Below are 6000 nucleotides of genomic sequence, written 5' to 3'. Positions count from 1 at the left end.
CAAGGTAAAAACGGATCATGATAGCCTTAAATACTTTTTAGAACAAAGATTATCCTCTGAAGAGCAACAAAAGTGGGTCACAAAGATGTTGGGTTATGACTTTGAAATCATCTACAAAAAAGGGAAGCAAAATGTGGTGGCAGATGCACTCTCAAGAAAGGATGAGGATGTGGAAGCATTGTTGTGCGCCATTTCTATTATCCAACCAGATTGGATAAACGAAGCAAGGGAGGAATGGAAGAATGACGAAGAAGTGTGGGCACTTATTCGAAAGCTACAACAAGATTCCAGTACGTCTGATACATTTAGCTGGAAAAATGATTCGTTATGGTACAAAGATCGCTTATACCTCTGTAAGAATTCCCAGCTAAAACAAAAGATTCTTATGGAATTGCACACTTCTCCCTTAGGAGGGCACTCAGGATTTTTAAAAACTTACCACAGGGTTAAGAAGGAATTTTTTTGGGATGGCCTTAAATCAGATATTCAAAAGTTTGTGGCGGAATGTTTGGTTTGCCAACAAAATAAAGTTGAAACAATTAAGACACCGGGTCTATTACAACCTTTATCCATTCCAAGCCAACGTTGGGAGGAGGTTTCAATGGATTTTATCACAGGTTTACCCAAGTCTGAGGGAAAGAGTGTCATCATGGTGGTAGTTGACAGACTTACCAAGTATGCACACTTTTGTGCATTATCACATCCATTTAAAGCCAGTACAGTTTCTACTGCATTTATGGAAACAATTCAAAAGCTACATGGAAACCCAAAGATTATTGTAAGTGACAGAGATCCCATTTTCACTGGAAATTTTTGGACAGAATTATTTTCTTGTCTTGGTACTCAGTTAGCTCATAGCTCATCTTATCATCCTCAATCTGATGGGCAAACTGAGATAGTAAACAAATGTTTGGAAGGATATCTTCGTTGCTTTGTATCTGATAAACAGACACAATGGGTCAAATGGTTGCCTCTGGCTGAATGGTGGTATAACACTTCCTTCCATACAGCAACAAAAATGACCCCATTTATGGCACTTTATGGGTATCAACCACCATCCATCACATCATATTTAAGAGAAAATTCTAAGGTTCAAGCAGTGGAACATCACATCGAACATCAACAACAAGTCCTCCAACTCTTAAAGGATAACCTCGTGTTGGCACAAAATAGAATGAAACAACAGGCAGATCAACATCGCAGTGAAAGAAGTTTTGATGTAGGTGATTGGGTATTCCTACGGCTACAACCATATAAGCAAATGTCCCTAAAGCAAGCTAAGAAGGATAATAAATTATCACCAAAGTATTATGGTCCGTACAAGGTGTTGCAAAAGATTGGTACTATGGCATACAAATTGGAGCTTCCTGCAGCTTCTCGATTGCACCCAGTTTTCCATGTTTCATGTTTAAAGAAGGTTATAGGCGACAAGCTCCCAGTTCAAACAATATTGCCAGAACTTGACGAGGAAGGAAAAATTATATTGGAACCGGAAGCAGTCACAGAAACAAGAACTCGACAGCTACGAAATCGATCAATTTCAGAGTATCTTATCAAGTGGAAGAACTTATCCGCTGAAGATTCCACATGGGAGGATGAGAATTTTATGCAGAAGTATCCAGAACTACTCAAGCGTTGAGGACAACACTTTTTTGAAGGAGAGGGGCATGTTGGGTCCTATAATACTAGTGATTACCCCATTACTATTGTAGTTATACCCCTTATTTATATTGTTGTGCCCCTATTACCCCCATATTGTTATTTCTGTGCCCCATAGAATCCCTCTATTGTTATTTTTGTGGCTTTATATTATTATTGTTAGGTCGGCTGGATTATATTGTGACTCCTTAGACTCCTATATATAGAAAGGAGGTTTTGTCATTTGGATCATCAAAGAATTGTTCATTTATGTAATGTAAAGGAGGTTTCCCCCTCGAAGAGGCTGAATTCTAAGGCGTTGATCTATCTTTTCTATCTTTTCTTGAGCTGGTTTCATAACACATAGAATTGTGGGCTAAGGCTTAGCCCTGACCCCCTTCCCAAATAATGCGCTCATAAAAGTTAAATATGAAAATTGGGACATTAATTAACAAAGCATGTGATAGTTGAGTTGGTTAAGTGCTTTGTTGGTAGGATGGAGGTCATGGTTTCAGTTCTCAAGGAGGGAAATTTTGGCACTTAACATATTTTAGGTGACCATGAGGATACCACGTGGCAACCAATGGTTGGTCCACATGGCACTTCCTCGTTGGCTCTATACACAAAATTGTAACCAATAAAAAACAAACACGTGTCAACCAATCAACTTGTGACAAATGCAAACACACAGTGGACAATGATGAGGTCCAATAAAAACTTGCTAAGTGTCATGACCCAGTCAGCGTACGCACTGCTGACTGGGTATTCTTGTAACTCAAAAATTCATTTTTTTCGCCATTTCACAAAACGACCAGAACGCAATTTCGGGAGCATCCAAAGTTGTATTTCAGTGAAACAAAGTGTGTTGGATTCAAGGTGACGAGATCTACGCTTTGGCATTGGTTTCAAGCTAATCCAAGAATTTTGAATTTTGAGCATTTTCTTGATCCAAAAGATCATGGACAAGGGTGGAGCACTAGAGAAAAAGGAAAAACACAGTTACAGACTTAGAATTTCATAAAAGCATACAAATATTTAAAAATCTATCTACAATAATTGAAAAACCACCATCCGAGTCTAATTGCAAGTTGTAAAGTGTCAAGGTAGTGCAACGATCTGTATTTTTGGTAGTTGTAGAATTGACACAATTCAATAGCTTATGAAAATTTGGTTTGTGGTCTATTGATGAAGCATTAAGTGTGTTGAGAAGAGGTCTCGAGATCAAAATTGGTTAGAAACAAATGAAGAAGTCACCAACAAAATATTAACAAGTGATCCATGGTACTGATGAGATAAAAGTGCATTCAATTTTTCGTTCTTGAATTTGTTTTATTAGTATTATTTCTGAGTTTTTTTGTTGATATATCAAATTAAGAGGGACTAATCACCTCTCCCTTTTGATAGTCTTACATTTTATTGCAGAAATTTCTAAGTTTTTGCAAGGTCTAGGATGATGAAAGAAGAGCACTATATGCACGAGCAACTTTTTAAAGACCAAGTCTGTTTCAAAAGAGCATGATCATTCAATGTAAAATTAGATCCACTACACCATTGCTACTAAACACATACCAATTTTACAATTGCTACACATTTTAAGCTTGTAGTCGATCCATAATTGTCCATCTCTCTACTACCAAAAACTCATTTCCCTTTGCAATCTTCATATTTTCTTGCCTCATTTTACTCACCCTTAACCCAAAAATAAAGTCATTCAACTCCCTTACAAAGCCGAGTCACCCCATTTTTCATTTCCTTTCTGTAAAATAAACCTTGCTTCAATGGAAATCTTTCATATATAGTCCTTCAAACTATTATTTCATACTCGCATGAGATGATGGAGGATTCATTAAAGCCTCCCTTCTAACAAGTTTTGACCCATCGACTCTGACACATCATCTGGGATCAAGACTAGAGATCTTTCAAGCACCTTGAGGCTTACATGCCTTAATGGCAATTTCTCTCACTAATAAACAGTGGGAATGCATCAATGTCCCCTGTTTTTTGGATCTTCTAGGTGACTCAACTATGCCACATCTATTCGTACCTAGTAAGATGTAGTTAGGCATCTTGACTCTCATTGACATCAATGGTGAGTAGTCTCGTGTTGGTTAATGGCATTCATTAATGGCTAGTAATCCAACAATTTATTTTCTATGTTCGACATCGACACATATATTCACATAGATAAGAATTATGCCATCGAGTGTGAACGAATGAAGACTACATGATTTTAGCAGTTTCCAGTAGGACTCAATTCAGTAGGCATAACAATAAATATTCCAATCTCATCCTCAATTCATACAAATAAGGGAAAGAAGAAGCAAATCAAATTCTTTTACTTCATCTTCCATGATCCAGTAGCAACAACCACACTCTTCGATATATATAACTTGTCCACTTTTCAGGTAAGTGAAGATATGTAATTTTCTAGTTTTTAATCATGTAATTCCTTAAATGCTAAAATTTTAATTTTGGAAAATCCCTCAGCACATTCAAATTCCCTTTCTCATTTGCAATAAAAAAAAAAACACCTTAAGTTGGGGGGAAGGGATATTCATATTTCATGCCACATGTCAGATTTCATTTCATCCTAACCAACATATTTTTCCCAAACCAACTATTATTGCATTTTGATTCAAAAAAAAGTTTATATGTTTTGCAATGATCAATTGATGAGCACATTAAATGGTTGATAGTCACTATGGGACTTAAAAAGGAATTCTCAATGTTTTCAAGTATTTTGATGCAACAAAAATAATAAAAGTATTGTTACACAAGAACCAATACTCATAAAATTTTGGTTGTCAAAGAAGAACCAACCATAAAAATATATTTGTTGCAATCAAATATCTTTCAAAGTACACTTTGCAAAAAAAATAAAGTTATCAAATGATATGATTATGCAAAGTTAAAAGAGAATCAATATAAAGCCAAAGCTCATATAGAAGCAAAACATTTCAAGATGATTAACTTATGGTTAAAGGAATCAATGCAATGGTTGCACGAGGACATGCAACATCTTCAGTTGGGGGGTATGTTGGGTCTCCAAAATGTCATCCACTTTCACCTGCATTTCCATCATTTTACCCTCATTCCATAACTCTATAGCCCCATAACCTTACATTAAGTAACCATTTTCATCATTACATGGGTTTATCATTATTATTTTCCAAGTCATTGATTTTAAATATTTATAAGTGAATTTGTGATTAAATGTTAGGAAATTAACATATTTTCGTATATATCTAAAAGTGTTATGAGTTTTGTGATATTGTAGGCCTACTTGGAGATTCTAGAAGGGTCCTACTTGGCCACCCAACCACAAATTCGAATTTCAAATTCCAACTCATGAGGATTTGTGGAATATTTGTAGAAGATGTGGATCATTAACTATGCACATCCAAAGGAGAAGAATCATGAATGAGAGGATTTTGAGAGGATTTGTATCTTACATTTTTAGGAGATTCGTTGTAACCATGAGAGATAAATGTGGATTTAGGAGAGATCTAAGGATCTATATTTATTGTATAGTTATCCTCAATTTTTGTATAAATATGAGTGCACCCTTCATACAAAGGGTTGTTAATTGTTAGTTATCAGTTGTCAATTGTAACTAGTTAGGGTTGTTGTTAGTGATAGTTGCTAATTGGAGGTTCCAAGTTCTATCCATGTGGTTTGTACAGTGAGGAGAGAGAATTCTTGTAATATCTTGTAAATTCATCTTTATGAAATACATAATGCTACTTTGATCTCCAAGATGTGATATTTTGTTTAGTGTGCTTGTTGAGGAATGGAGGGCCCCCATCAACCACAATTTGCACATCTTTGTACATCTTGGTAACATAGTGTAGTTGTTTTATTTCATTTCTTTTCATGCAAGTGTGCTTTTACTCTCAACAAGTGTGATTTCATTTCAGTAAGTGTGATTAAGTTTCCAACATGTATGATTTCAATTATGCAAGTGTGGTGTGATTTCAATTCTGCAAGTGTGATTTTAATTTCAAGCATGTGTGATTTCAATTTCTATATATTTGGGATGGTTTGATTCGAATTAGATTGATTTAATTTGTTTTGTAATTAGTTTTAATTGCATTAGATTAATATAATCTGAAATATAACCACCTCGTACATATAGTACAGGCATACCACGTTTTACGAAGTCTCGGGTTGACAAATTAAATGACAGGGATTTAACTTAAAATTAAATCACCCAACAGGAACACCAAATTATAAATGAACGATACCCAAAATTGGCCACGACCACCCTTTATAGAAAACAATAATAAAAGGGTAATGTGTTCCCAACCCCGATGTACCCATAATTCCAACGACGAGGCTCCTTAATAAGAACTCTTGATAGAA

Source organism: Pinus tabuliformis, chromosome 1_1, assembly GCF_031772625.1.
Source record: "Pinus tabuliformis cultivar Carrire ecotype Pingquan chromosome 1_1, CPIR1, whole genome shotgun sequence".
NCBI lineage: Eukaryota > Viridiplantae > Streptophyta > Pinopsida > Pinales > Pinaceae > Pinus > Pinus tabuliformis.
This window is presented reverse-complemented; position numbering follows the sequence as displayed.